This window comes from Leiobunum rupestre, chromosome 1, assembly GCF_980474605.1.
Source record: "Leiobunum rupestre chromosome 1, qqLeiRupe1.1.hap1, whole genome shotgun sequence".
In the NCBI taxonomy this organism is placed as follows: Eukaryota; Metazoa; Arthropoda; class Arachnida; order Opiliones; family Sclerosomatidae; genus Leiobunum; species Leiobunum rupestre.
This window is the reverse complement of record NC_143384.1, coordinates 92,816,610-92,833,135: the sequence shown is the minus strand read 5'-3', so window position 1 is coordinate 92,833,135 and position 16,526 is coordinate 92,816,610.

Below are 16,526 nucleotides of genomic sequence, written 5' to 3'. Positions count from 1 at the left end.
GAACTTATTTATACTAGTGGCTCGCTAGTTCAAAGAATGATTATGCAGGACATTAAAGACTCGGGTGGGTTTTACGCAATTATAGCTGACGAAACTAGGGACAAGGGCGGAGTAGAGCAATTAACATGTCCAGCGTCGCAAAATATACGCACGGGACGATACAAATTACAAAACGAACTTATTAATACTAGTGGCTCGCTAGTTCAAAGAATGATTATGCAGGACATTAAAGACTCGGGTGGGTTTTACGCAATTATAGCTGACGAAACTAGGGACAAGGGCGGAGTAGAGCAATTAACATGTCCAGCGTCGCAAAATATACACACGGGACGATACAAATTACAAAACCAACTTATTAATACTAGTGGCTCGCTAGTTCAAAGAATGATTATGCAGGACATTAAAGACTCGGGTGGGTTTTACGCAATTATAGCTGACGAAACTAGGGACAAGGGCGGAGTAGAGCAATTAACATGTCCAGCGTCGCAAAATATACGCACGGGACGATACAAATTACAAAACGAACTTATTAATACTAGTGGCTCACTAGTTCAAAGAATGATTATGCAGGACATTAAAAACTCGGGTGGGTTTTACGCAATTATAGCTGACGAAATTAGGGACAAGGGCGGAGTAGAGCAATTAACGTGTCCAGCGTCGCAAAATATACGCACGGGACGATACAAATTACAAAACGAACTTATTAATACTAGTGGCTCACTAGTTCAAAGAATGATTATGCAGGACATTAAAAACTCGGGTGGGTTTTACGCAATTATAGCTGACGAAATTAGGGACAAGGGCGGAGTAGAGCAATTAACATGTCCAGCGTCGCAAAATATACGCACGGGACGATACAAATTACAAAACGAACTTATTAATACTAGTGGCTCGCTAGTTCAAAGAATGATTATGCAGGACATTAAAGACTCGGGTGGGTTTTACGCAATTATAGCTGACGAAACTAGGGACAAGGGCGGAGTAGAGCAATTAACATGTCCAGCGTCGCAAAATATACACACGGGACGATACAAATTACAAAACGAACTTATTAATACTAGTGGCTCGCTAGTTCAAAGAATGATTATGCAGGACATTAAAGACTCGGGTGGGTTTTACGCAATTATAGCTGACGAAACTAGGGACAAGGGCGGAGTAGAGCAATTAACATGTCCAGCGTCGCAAAATATACGCACGGGACGATACAAATTACAAAACGAACTTATTAATACTAGTGGCTCGCTAGTTCAAAGAATGATTATGCAGGACATTAAAGACTCGGGTGGGTTTTACGCAATTATAGCTGACGAAATTAGGGACAAGGGCGGAGTAGAGCAATTAACATGTCCAGCGTCGCAAAATATACGCACGGGACGATACAAATTACAAAACGAACTTATTAATACTAGTGGCTCACTAGTTTAAAGAATGATTATGCAGGACATTAAAAACTCGGGTGGGTTTTACGCAATTATAGCTGACGAAATTAGGGACAAGGGCGGAGTAGAGCAATTAACATGTCCAGCGTCGCAAAATATACGCACGGGACGATACAAATTACAAAACGAACTTATTAATACTAGTGGCTCGCTAGTTCAAAGAATGATTATGCAGGACATTAAAGACTCGGGTGGGTTTTACGCAATTATAGCTGACGAAACTAGGGACAAGGGCGGAGTAGAGCAATTAACATGTCCAGCGTCGCAAAATATACGCACGGGACGATACAAATTACAAAACGAACTTATTAATACTAGTGGCTCGCTAGTTCAAAGAATGATTATGCAGGACATTAAAAACTCGGGTGGGTTTTACGCAATTATAGCTGACGAAATTAGGGACAAGGGCGGAGTAGAGCAATTAACATGTCCAGCGTCGCAAAATATACGCACGGGACGATACAAATTACAAAACGAACTTATTAATACTAGTGGCTCGCTAGTTCAAAGAATGATTATGCAGGACATTAAAGACTCGGGTGGGTTTTACGCAATTATAGCTGACGAAACTAGGGACAAGGGCGGAGTAGAGCAATTAAGCATTTGCGTTAGATTCACCACGGTTAAAGGTGAGGTTCTCGAAAGGTTTTGGTCCTTTATCGCCCTACATAAAATTGACGCGGAATCGATATCGTCGGCAATTCTTAATGTTCTTTTATCAAATGGGCTACAAATATCAAACTGCGTAGCTCAGACATATGATGGAGCCAGTGTGATGAGTGGCAGCCATTCAGGAGTGAACATTAGAATAAAAGACGCGATAAATGGGATCTGTCCGTACGTGCACTGTTACGCGCACCGCCTAAACTTGGTATTAGTCGATTGTTGTAAGAACGTACCCGTAGTTCGGGAAACTCTCGGTTTGCTCCCAGCAATATACTCATTTCAAAGTAATTCCTCACTTAGAAGATTTAGAATACGAAGTTTTACTAAAATTACCCCAGAGTCGTGACACTAGATGGTCTAGTAAAAAAAGGCCTTAATTATTTTAGAACAAGGTATGACGCTGTACTTCTAGCTTTAGATAATTTAATTGAAAATGGCAAATCAGAGGAAGCCGCCGAATGTCGAGGGTACTCTTCCCAACTACAAAGTTTCAATATTTTAATAATTATTGGAGCCTTAGACGAAATCTTAGGTATAACGAATGTCCTCTCGGAATACTTACAAACCCAAAATTAGTTATAACTCAAGCCGCAGTGATTTGTGGTGCCGCGATAAAAAAGTTGGAAGAAGATAGAACCTCGGAAAGATTTGACCAAATTTGGGAAGCCGCTACTAATTTGGCTAAATCAGCATCGATTCCAGTACCTGATAAAAGTATGTCTCCCAAAGTTCCCGCAAAAAGGAGAATTACACCAAACAAAAGGTTTAAACAGAGCGTAATTACGAGTACCATAGGGAGTAGGGAATCGGAGACCGAAAGCTTATTTGATCATCTTAGAGCAAATTACTTTGAAATAATAGATAGATTCGTATTAGAAATGGAAAAGTGCTTGCTAGAAAAGTTTTCTTTATATAAAGGCGTTTGCGCATCTGATCCGAATTCCAATGAGTTTTTGAACGTAGAGGAAATAATAGATTTTTGCAAAAAATATGAAAGATTTCATTTTCAAAAACCGGCTCTAAAATGTCAGATTGAAGTAGCTAAGAAGTTATTTAATTCAAATAACACGGATAATATCCATTTGGATAATTTGAAACTGGAAATTAAAACTAACTGCGCCCTAGTCAAACCTCAAAATATTTTAAACGTTTTCGACGTTTCTAGATATTTATTATCATTTGAACCGGCCTTTCCTGATCTCTTAAAATATTTTAAATTAGTCTTAAGTATACTACCATTTCGGAAAAAAAGTTTTAGTACACTTAATAGACCACAATCATATCTGAGAACAACAATGTCTGAAAACCGATTAACAAGTTTAGCGGTGTTATCGATAAATAGGGACTTATCAAATAAATTGAAGGAAAATCCAAGGACAGTAATCGACGAGTTTAGTTAGAAAAAGAGCAGAGTGCAATTTATTCTTTAAATTGGTTGTTACATTTGGCTGATTTTTGTGATATACTGCTGTGATATTTCGGATTTGTAATATAACTAATAATTTTAAAATTAAATGCGTTGAACTCATTTATTTATCTTGTTTTCACAGTATTAATAATAAAAATATTAATCTAAGCTATTACTTAAGTCACCACTACAGACCTAATTCATCTGGCGACTTGTAAGGCCTTTTAACCAGAGGCCCGGTTATATAGGCCTAAATTTACCTACACTTGCTGAACTTGTTTTACGCAGCTCATTCGTCCCGAAATACGAAGAAGTTCAGTTCAGTTTATACTTAAAAACATGGTTCGTCGTCGAATTCACTCTTATATCTAGGGCTTTTCCTAGTGAAACGTCATAGAAACGTCACCCGTGACGCAGCAGCAACGTAAAAGCATGAAGGCCAATGCTATTTTATAATAAGGCCTATTGCGTAGGAGGGTGGTGGCCAGCCCTTCATGCCATGTGATCTAACTGGAAGCTCCCCACACTTACTATTACCATAAGCCTATCACAAGAACCCCATAAGTAAAGGACTGCCATAGGGGTGTATGCTGACGGCCTGGTCCTGGAGATAAGAAATTAAATGGATACTAGCACCATCTTCATTTAAAAATGTCTCCACCAAATCTATTTTCTTAAAAATTTAGGCGGATAAAAACCAAAACGCGTCTAAGTCTCAAATTTTCCAAATAACTACCTAACGGTTGTCTCTAATGGTCGAATAAATACATTGAAGTATTACCGGATTTGTTGGACGCTTATAACAACAACTATCATAAATCTATTAAATGCAAACCAGTTGAGTTAAAAATTTATATGGGAAAGTTAATTTTCCCCTCCCGTTTCATCCCCTTTTGACGTTGGTGACTTGGTTCGAATTAGCAAGAATAAAAAAACTTTCGAAAAGGGGATCAAAGGGAACTTTACTGAAGAATTATTCAAAGAAGCGCAGTGCATACCGAGATACCCACCAGTATATAAACTAGAGGATTTGAAATCCGAACCCATTTCGGGTGTGTTCTATAAGGAGGAAATACAGAAAATCGGGAAAGGCCTCGAAAACTGCTTACTTAAAATCGAAAAAGTTCTAAGGAAAAGAACAAAACCAGACGGAACTAAAGAACTACTACTACGTTGGCGTGGTTACGGTCCAGATTTTGACTCTTGGGTGCAAGAAATCGTCACATTATGACTTATGAGTTTCTATATCACGTTACCGTCCGACTCTTCTATGCGCTATTTCAAAAACAATACTATAAGCAAGTTTAGAACGTATTAACCGGAATGTATGAGGCTCAAGGGAGCTTACGAAGTTGGACTTGCTGAAATCAGTTACCCAAAGACTTGGAATAACGTTCAAGAAGAGTGTATAGTTTGAATTTGGAAAACTATGTATCTACCGGATTCTTTAGAAGAATCAAAGACTAAAACACCTTAGTGAGAAAACGCACTGACATAGAAAATTTCAACGACATTATGGATTTCGTTAATATAGTAATACCACCAGGATATTACGGAGTTGAAGATTTACTGGAAATCATGACTACTGATGACGACGGGCGAAATATTAGCTCTAGAGTCAAGTTATATTACAACAAACCAAACCGTCGTGAAATTGTTGAAATTAACCAAATTTATTTCCCACGTGAAATCTCCTTCATATTAGGGTTCACAAGAATACTAAACAAAGATGTTACCGTAGTTACGTCAACGACGGCTCCTTTCAGTTGCGATATGGACGCTGGGTTACTTTCTCTGTTCATATACTCGGACATTATACAAAGTCGATCGGTTGGAGATTCCGATGTTCCCTTATTACGTATTATAAGTATTCAAGGAAAAGACGGAGACACTGTTGAGAAAGAGTTTTCACGACCACATTATATGCCTATTGCGCATAACAATTTTCAAACCATTGAAATTAATATTATGAGTGAAATGGGTCAGCCTGTACATTTCGAACGAGGAAAAGTTCACGACACTCTTCATTTTAGACCCCGAGGAACATGGACGTCTGTATAAAATCGGGTGTTAAATATTTCTTCCGCTCATTTGTGGCTAGCGAGTCAAAGGATAGACATGTCTCCACGTAATTTAGATCACGTTTCTGTAAACGACTATAATAACTATTACTTAAATCAAATTGGACACGGATCAATTCCGGTATACCGTGGAGTAGCCGTGCAAAGAGGATATGGTTTTTGAAATATATTGGCCTCGGCATTTCGGTCTGCCATTCAGTGGCGCCGCCAGGATTTTTTCCCACTTAGGCACTACAATTTTGGGCCCCCTCTTGCCCACCAATTTTTAGTATATTTACTTAAACCCTAAGCAACATAAGTATGACACTACCTATTTACCTAATGCAGTTTTTTAATAATGGTCTGTTTCGCCATTGACAACGTAAATTATTACGTGACTAAAGACTAATAACACTCGGCGAATTCCTCTTAGTCTTTGGAAATCGCCGAGTGATACAACCAAAGCCCATTAAAAATTGAAATGCTTACTTTGTGAGAAAATATGTATGCATTATTATATTAGAAGATAAAAATAAAAATTATAAACATTAAACATAAGCTAGTTATTTTCGCTGGTATGAATAACCATCTGAAACTATAGTACTACTATAACTAACAAAGTTACTTTATCAACTTCTATACAGGGTGATTCAATAGTCAGTACAGAAATTTCTGGTGGTTGTAGGGGATGAGCTGAGAAATATACAGGTTTTTGTCGTGTTTCTCTGCGACGAGTTTAAAGAGCGCTAGAGGGCTTCAAAGTTTGACCTACTACCCCCTGGAAGTAGGCACGCACCCACGAAGCAGAAAAAAAAACTATATCAGGGCTTATATAGTTAAAATATCACGCCGCTGAAATAGTTTTTTCCTGCTTCGTGGGTGCGTGCTTACGTCAGCCTACTTCCAGGTGGTAGTAGACTGTTAAAAAAAATTAGAGAAAGTGAGTCACCATTTTTTCTTTGAAAAAATACACTACATGTCTACATCTCTGCCATGGATGGTCATTTCATAATAGTCGTCAAAATATAGCGAAGAGACCCATATACAAGCCTTAAATCTAGTCACAATATAGCTTGTTGTTTTGTTTATTTTTCTCTGTCGCACCTGTGCGATTTCGTGTTTCGTCTAGCCACGCGCGTAACTCCCCCTCAGCGGGAGGAGAAGTGACGGCCGAGTAAGGCACCCGTTGCGTTTTTGCTTACGCGCTTACCCCCTGGTATTATACAATGGGAATTATCCTTTTTAAATGGAGTAAATATAAACCCATAAAATATGTGCATTAGTTGAAAGTCACAAGTTTGAAATTTTTCAGCAATTTCTCTTTTAACTCGGCTACGGAAAATTTACTAATATGAAAAAAGGGCCCCCTTTTTTAATAAATTTTGGGCCCCCTCTAATTTTCCACGTAGGCACGTGCCTACTCGTGCCTATTGCTGGCGGCGCCACTGCTGCCATGCCTTTACTCAAAAAGGGAGCTACATTCCTTGGTCAAATATTTTTAAATACTGGAGCTAAAATTGCATCTGACGTCTCAAGTGGTTGTGATATTCGTAGGTTGATTAAGTACAAATAATTATAAACTTAAAATTATATTCAATGGTTAATGAATATTAATTACATGTCAGCGTCCTCGACAACCGATGCTCACTAAAACTAAAACGGTTTCAAACTCAAGAGACGTCTGCTTAGACGTCTGCTACAAATAAAACATTGCAGATAATAATATCTTTATGATCCTGGTTTTTAGAACCTTACCGTGGTGTGTCCATTAAAGACGCGTTAAAATCTCGGGGGAAAGAAACCTTAAAAAGAGCCGCCGAAGCAGTGACTAAGCTGACTGGAAATGGTTGTGAAAGGAAACGTAAAACGTCTCCCATCATCAGTTCAGTTCGAGCCAGGAAGAAGAAAAGACATTCTCTGCTAGAATCTGATATATTATCGTAGTAATATCATTGAACAATTCATTTTTAATTTCCCAAGGGAACAAAATATGCGTCAAAGACAACTTATATAATGGTCAAATACCAAGTAAGGTGGTGATCGGATTTGTAGACCAGAATGCTTTATTGGGAGACTACAAAATGCCACCTTTTAACTTTAATTTTTTTTGCTTACTCAAATTGCCCTATACCTTGACGGTAGTAGCGTCCCGGCAAAACCATCAAATCCTAATTTCAAAGAGAAGTTGTTTATGCGATCATACGCTAATCTCTTTCCTCAAACTGATCAATGTAATATTGACGTAGGCAATTTTATCGACCGTGATGAATTCGCCAATGGAAATACCCTTTTCGAATTCGACTTGACTCCCGATCTCAACGGAAGTTCAACTGAATGTTTCAACCTGGTAAAGAACGGGAGCGTTCGTCTCGAATTAATATTCGGAGAATCGTTGCCGTCTACAGTTAGCGTGATTTACTATTCCGAATATCAATCTTTGGTCGAGATCGACCCGAACAGAGCAGTTTTATACAATCAAAGTTCATAATGGACTCGCAACAACTTTTAAAAATACTCAATACCAAATATTTGTTCAGAGGTGTTTTCCCTGCCGATAAAGTTACCAAGAATGTGAAAACATATCCTTCACTTTACATCGTGAACACTGATACGTCCAAAGGGGGAGGAGAACATTGGTGTTTGATATATCTCTCAAGGTTTGAGTTTCTTCGAGAATTTCGGGAACAGCCCTGATTTGTTTAAATTTAACTATTTTATAGAGCGAAACAGCCTAGCTGTGACGTATAATTCTGTTCAATTGCAAGGAAATTCTAGTAAGACTTGCGGTGGTTATTGCGTTTATTTTGCTATTAACTTGTATCGGGGAATAAAATTGTTTAGTATATTGGAAAGATTTTCTGAAAACAAAAATGTAAACGATCGTATGATATCTGAATTCATGTATAAGAAATACTCAATAAATTTGTCATAGAAATATTTTGTTTTGTTTTATTACGATAATGCCCATGGGCGACCGTCAAAAATATAAATTTGGTATCACAGGGGTTCAAATACAATTTGTTCTGGCGCACAGTTGTCACAATATATTTATTACTGACAATCCTTTTCAAGTCCGCGAACGTTAGTTTACCAGAGACAACCGCGATACTCCGCGTACCGGACCGGCTTTCGCACCACGCGCTTGCACGAATTTCGCTCGCCTTTGAATAAAAACCAATAGTTGATTTTATAAAATAAAAAGTGGTCTTGCCCTACTTGCACTTACGTCACAAGACACAGCTTTATTAGTATATTTTGCGCACGAGCGATTTGCACGCGCGCTTAAAAAACTATATTCCTCGTGACTGTAGCGCGCGCTAGTAGGATTGTGAAAGTAAAAGACTGTGACGTAAGAGCAAAATTTAAACAAGAAGGCCACGTTAGTTTATAAAAAGAACTATTTGAATATTCTAAACATTGCTTTTTATTCATTCTCCAATTGAACAGTTAAAAGACTAATGTCTCCACTCGGCATATAAAGTGCTTTTCTAGTTATTGTCGATTTATTCTTCTTGACTGGAAACTTCTTCGAATTCTAATGGTTATTCACTCTGGTCGCTCGACTTTGTATACTTATTGCGCCATTGTATTTTACTTCGCCACCGCATTGTAACTGGGGAAAACCCATGGATTTCGGTCCACCACTGTAACATTAACCACCACTCATTCGCCGCTTAAATAATACCGGGGAAATCAGCGGTTCAAATTTAAATCTAATTTGTATATTAAAATGATGTTTATTTCTTAATTCGTAATTTACGCGGTCTTCGTACTGTAGAACGTATAAAATAGTATCGGAGAAACGTACGCGTTTCATTGGGGGGAGGAGTGGTAAATTTACGGCTCTTCGTTTTTCCAACTGCTTTTCTGATGTAACCAAAAAAGGACCGAAATGGACCAAAAGTACCCTTTAAGCGACCAAAGTCACCATTACAGGCCCTATGTACCCTATTTCGGACCAAAAGTACCCTCAACTGGACCTATTAGCTTTATTGTAATGTTAAACTCCCATAGAGATTCCCCTAAAAAGAAAAAAACTTGCGGTCCAATTTTGGGTACATGAGCCTTTGTACGTTCACCACCAAGCACCACCCGGACTTTGTACGTTCACCACCCCTACCTTTGACTGTTCACCACCTAAGTATTGCGTCACTCTTTCGTTAAACATAGCATTGCTAGTTCACCCCGGCCTTTACGCGTTCACCACCTAAGCGTTTGGCTGTACACCACCTAAGTATTGCGTCACCCTCGGCGGTGCAGGCTTGGCTGTTCACCGCCGGGTGGCGGCCTGCCACTGCTCCTTTTGGGATTAACCAGGGGGGGGCAGTGGCCTTCCACTGTATACTCGCCGGAGGAGCGGGGGGAGCGGGAGGATAGGGAGGTGGCCTTGTACTGTATACTCCCTGGGACCCGCTCGAAAACCCTACTCACATGGCCTTCACCTAACTTGAGAAGAGCCGTTTCAATGACATCTAGATGTAGCAGTTTGGTCTCGAAGTCGAAATACTCATACTCAGAAAAGGGTTGGAACAAGATTGAAATATAAACCTTTCCATTTGAAGAAAATATTAACTTGATCGGAGAATTATAATATGTGGAAACGGCTATCAATCCATTCGCCCTTGAAACTTCAATATTTTCTGACTCCCCAGTAGCATTAGTCATTCGTTTAAAATAAAAATCAGCTATGCAAATATGAAAAAGGTTTAAATAAATGAAGTATACTTTCGAAAATTTTCGAAATTTTTTACTTTTTTTTAAGACTGTGGAAAAAAACTCTAGAGCTGACAATGCCATCGTTGTTGAAGTAGAGTCTTGATGTTCATTCAAAGCAAATCTTTTTGGACCTATTTCCTCCACTAACTTGTCTTAGAATCACGCACCTCCTAAGCACAAGTACAAATTGGGACAGAAGGAATACATGATTTTAAAATAGGCGGTGTAGTATTATTATTATCTCCATCAGAACTTGTACAATTTTCTTTGTCAACAAGTTTTTTTACGCTGCTTTCGAAAAGTTCCACCTTACATAAATTTGTTGACTCACCCCATTTGTCTGGGGGTACGTAATTCCCAAATATCTTAGTTTGGGTTTCTGATACCTTTGCGTACTGTTCAGTTTGTGTTTCAATATCTTTACAGAGGCTTTCACTTTGAGTTCCAATTTCATTACTCGCCAGGCTTTCAGTTCCCACACCAATGTCTGTTGTTATAATACCTTCATTTAGAGTATCAGTTTGAATTGGCATTTCTAAAGTTATTGGTTTCAGTTTTGGCAGTTCCATAGTTGTTTGTAAGCCCACAGTATGGTTTTCTTTAAAGTAAAAGTTAATAATACTTTCTATATCGAGAGTCCGTTCCCTTCTACATCACTGCTGTTTAGTTGTTAAGCGCCGTTAAGCTCTTTTCTGTGCTTAGTATTTTCTTAAGCGGAAAGTCAGACAGTTTTATTGGCGACGATGTAGAGCTAGAGTTAGCAAAAGTTGAAAACACTGAACTGAGAAACCTTTGTCCCCAACTTATTTTGGTAATTACAATTTTTTTCCTCTAGAAATTATTTAATACTAACTGGGGTATTAATTAATTATGTTTTTATGTAGGTTCTTTATGGGACTTTTTATATTCATCTTATAACTGTAAGCCTTGGCTATTGGATTATTGGTTTAGTTTTGGCAAAATGGTTGGGAGACACTGCTGCGTACCAGACTGTACCTCTTCTAGTCTGAGAAATAAAGATTTAACATTTACTGGATTCCCCAGAGACCCAGAGCAGCGTAATGAGTGGATAGGCAATATATCAAGAAACTCTGATTTATCATCAACTGTTTCGCAACGAAGACCTTGGTCAACGCCATCGCAAAATTACCAATAGGACAGAAATATCAAGTTGTTTGTGGTTACCACTTCAGAAAGGATTGACGTAAAAAGAACAAGTTGGCAAGCCAAAATGGTCCCTAGTGGTATTCATTTCTCGAGACGACCGTTAAAGATATCTCCGCAATTCAGAGTTATTTACTAAAAACGTAATCTCGGTTCAATCCTTGCCCGGTATAAAATTTTAATTGTAATTTAAATAGTTGAGACGAAACAACCAAGTTTAATTTATTCAGAATATTATAAATTAAGTAGTTACAACAGCGAGTTAGACTTACTAAAACAATGCACAATTGAATATAACCCTATTTACAGAACAAGTTTATCAGTAAATAATACGAAGGAAATTTTAATGAAGAAATATCTACAGAGGGTATTTGTATTTTTCTCGCTTACGAAATACTTGCCGCATATTTAACGCTCATTTTATTTCAACACTCGCCCTTGATGAAGATGGTAGTGGACGACTCGTAGACTTCCTGTTGACGTTGTGGCACATACCGCATGAAAAAGACCAATACCATCCAATTTCCAATATCATATAATGACTCGCACACCCAGGAAATCAATGACTGCATTAGGAATCGTAGATGTCCAAATATCCACACCAATAAAAAATGTATTAACAAGAAGCGAAAAACTTACCCTCACAAAGCACAGAAAGCCACTTGACTAAACCACAGCTCGTATATCAATAAATGACCGTAGACGGAATAGTTAGTTCGACACCTTACCATTAACAAACAGTAATTTTCGACGTTATTATCATGAAACCGGATAAGCTAAACAACACGACCTACACACTATAAAGTCTCCTCCAAAACTGGACGTTTTCGTGGAAACAAAATAATCTCAAAAAACCAAAGATAAAAATATAAAACAAAAAACAACATTATATCGATCAGTAAAAATAACATACGACCCTTCTTTTGCCTAAAACCCAAATACATATTATATTAAAATAATTTAAATCTTACCAGAAATCTTGTTCTATTTCAATTAAACCAAAATTTCATACTCTATTAAATACGCTTCCGATAAAGCTGAAGGTCTAATTTTCAATGAAGTGTAATAAGCGTCGGTGGTTCTGTGGTAGAGCGCTCGACTGCCAAGCCGAACGGCCTGGGTTTGAAACCTGGGTGGCGCATTTGTTTTTAATCAATAGAGAAAACGCTAAATTAGAATTTCTTCAATGCAATAATTTAAATCTTACACGAAATCTTGCTCTATTTCAATTAAACCAAAATTTCATACTCTATTAAATACGCTTCCGATAAAGCTGAAGGTCTACTTTTCAATAAAGCGTAATAAGCGTCGGTGGTTCTGTGGTAGAACGTCCGCCTGTCAAGCAGGCGGTCTCGGGTTCGAAACCCACCCGATGCGATCGAAAATTGATACTAAGACGAATACCGTGAACAATTGGTGGAAACCCTGCCATTTTACGTTGAGAGGTTGCCATAACACGCAGCACTCGGTCCGTCCCAAAGTCAATAAGAAGACGCGACGGTGAGCGTTAACGAGAAACAAATGCAACCAAACGCAACGTAATCGCAAATTTCGCCGTTAACGCTTACCGTCACACGGTGTTTTTGCCAACCTTTAAACTGCTAAAACGGTTATTCGACTACGCAGTGATCCAAGAAACTGCGTACGCAATGATTACCCTTTGCCCCGAAAATGCGAACGCGTTTGCAGGCCTGACCCACAGACCCACAGACAGACAGACGGACTGACACGGTGGTTGTATAACCCCTCCTAGGGTACAAAGTCCCCTCGGAGAGGTTAAAATGACAAATATCCAACTTTCTTTGCTAACCAACCGGAGGGCCAGGTTTGCCAACCGTTTCACACGAAATAGAGATTCGCCAAAAGACTTACAGTGAACTAGATCCTGATGTTGACGTAATGGAGCTTGATTTTGATGTCGGCGTAATGGAAACTATTTATTCAGACGAGACTAATGATTCTGCAAATAATGTAACTGGTACGTAGTGAAAATTATCTGTTATTTTCGAAAGAGAGCTTGATAGTATCTGATATTGTTTTCCATAATAGATCACAACTACTACATATCACACGACCATAGTTCTTTAGACCAAGTTATTAAATCCCAAAACTGAATGTTATAAGTTGAAGACTGAAAATTTGGCTTTAAAAACAGCAGCGTCAAAAGTTCAAGTGAAATAGAGAATGTGACCCTAAAAAAAGTTTCTGTCCTGAAGCTTGAATGTTTACAAAAAATGTAAGATAAACATCCTAGAAAAACAGGTTAAAGAAAATGGTAGATTTTCTCTGCGAAAGGTTTCCAAATCACCTTCTTTGCTTAAATTTTACACGGGTTGCGAGAATATTGAAGGGTTTAATGAGCTGTTTGAATTTGTTTAACCTGATCTAAAAAACCTACAACTTTATAATGGATCTATATAGGGGATACAAGCGTAAATTTGAAAGAAAACAACACACGAAAGGGCGCCCGATGGTATTATCGTTTAACGTGGTTCTTTGTAGACTAAAAGTTGGCCTTTTAGAAGAAGACATAGCATATAGATTCAATATTTCTTTAGCAACTGCATCTAATTTGTGTATAACATGGTTTAATTGGTTAGAAAATAGGTTAACAAAACTTCAAATTTGGCCTTCTCGCGCTGTTGTGGATAAATACATGCCCGAAGAATTTAAGTTAAAGTTCCCTACCACTAGGGTTTTGATAGATGATAGTGAATTTTTTATTCAAAAGCCTAACGACTTCAAAACTCAGAGCGACACTTGGTAGACTTACAAAATACACAGAATACCGCTAAGGGATTAATAGGTGTGACCCCTAATGGATTTATCAATTATGTTTCGGATTTTGTGCTCGGAAGAATATCCGATAAAGAACTTACAGAGGAAAGAGGTTTAACGAATCTACTTAGCCCCGGACCACGGCTTCCTCATAAAGAGGACTTACTTAAGGAAAAGGGAATTTCCCTTAATACACAACTAGGCCCAACTATCTTTGCAAGAGGAGAAAGACACGAGAGAAATACCAAGCTTGCGTATTCATGTCGAGAGAGTGAAACGATCTGTGAAAACATACCACATTTTGAGTTCTATTTTCCCGAATAATATGAGTAACCAACTAAACAAAATTTGGAAAATATGCACCTATTTAGTTAACTTAGATAATAAGAAATAAATCTTGGATTTGACCGAGACTCACAGTTTTATTGTTCAAGACTCCATTCAAGGTCACCATTGGACAAACACTCAAGCTACGCTACACCCATTTGTGATATACTTTCTAAACTTTGATACGGGGCTCTTGAATCATTTCAATTTGTGTATAATATCTGACTGCTTGACACACGATGCTAATACCGTTCACGCATTTTTGGGGAAAATGATAGGAAAGGTTCAAATTAAGTTTCCGGATATCAGGAAAATATTTTACTTCAGTGATGGCGCCGCGAGCCAGTATAAGAATTACAAGAACTTAGCTAATTTAAGTGCTCACGAAAATGACTTCAATATAAAGGCAGATTGGCATTTCTTCACCAAGTCACACGGTATAAGCCCTTGTGACGGTATCGGTGGTACAGTAAAACGATTAGTACAAGCGGTGTTAAACAAGTCTCAAATTCAAACACCTGAATAAGTAGAGGGAAAGTAAGAGCGATGCGTCAGTCCCGGGTTCGGGTTTGGGTTCGGGATCGAGATCCGGGATTTAAGGGGTGAAATGGGGGTAAAATCGTCGAAAAGTCAATGTATTTATGATATTTCTCGCGACGTATGAGGACCGGGTAAATTCCTATATACGTAACGCGATCATTTGAAGAAGCGAGTAAAATAGTGGAAGAGTATAATGTGAAGTGCTTAGATGTGCAAGAAATAAGAAAGCATTTGGAAGAAATGGAAAAGCATATTGAAGAGTGGAAATTTAAGCTAGATGAAGCTAGTCTAAGAGAAATTATACTGAGAAATACAATAGTCACCTTTTATTTTTTATAAATATTTCAATATTGATATTTACAATTATTATTATTTTAATATTAAATCACACAATATTAACAGGACTTAAGCCACTTAATGGTAAACAATATTACAAAAAGTTCTAATGGTACTGATTCACGATGGCAATTATTCTAGATTTCGTTTCGAACTGAGAGACTGTTTATACTTGTTCGCGTGTTTCACTTTATCTTTCTAGTTCTCTGCATTCTTCCAACTATCTTGCAATATTTTCAGTCGAATTATATCTGTTTTTATTAGGGGTGTGCAAAATATTTGGTTAGACCAAATAATTCGATCGAATACCAAATCGAATATTCGATTCGTCGAATCGAATAGCACTAGGGAAAGTTCGTGAATATTCGTTTTTCTTGATCAAATAGTCGAATATTCGAAAAGATAGGAAAAAGGTATTTGGTATTTTCAAATAGTTTGCAAACTGGTCGAATAACCGGTGTCTTTTTCTAATTTGTCGAGTTTCAAGGCCATCAGAGGAGAAAACTGTGAAATTTCCGAACTAGTGCTTATTTATGGCACCTCTTTTTAGGCCACAGAGGCAAGGACTATATATAAAGAGTAACTTGCACGTCTATTATTGATGCAGTGTGTATTAAAACTTCTTAGCGAAAGGCAGAAGCTGTTTATTTTAGCGCCTATTGGCTAGATTATTCGCGAGTTCTTTGTTAAGGAATTTTCTAGAATAGCAAAGTAAAACTAAAATGTAAACCAAGTTCAAAACAAAACTAATAACTGGGATAAAGGTTGAAGTAAGTAACTTTTTGGACTTTTCGGTTTTGATATTTTGAGTTCACTAAATTATTGGTTTAAAATTATTATAAACTAAATTAAATATAATTTTTGAATTTGTAATAAAAGATCTGATCCTTCGTGTTTTACAAATATTTAAAAACTCGAGATTTTAATGAAGTGTTTGAAAAGCATGAAAAATATAGCAGATCCTTGTAGTTAGTAGTTACTAAAAAATAAAAGTCCTTAGCTGACTTGGACCTGGGGTAGTTAAACTTTGAAAATGTGTATTTTAAATTTTGTTTGTAAAAGTTTTCTTTGAAAAAGTTTAGTATTATAGTT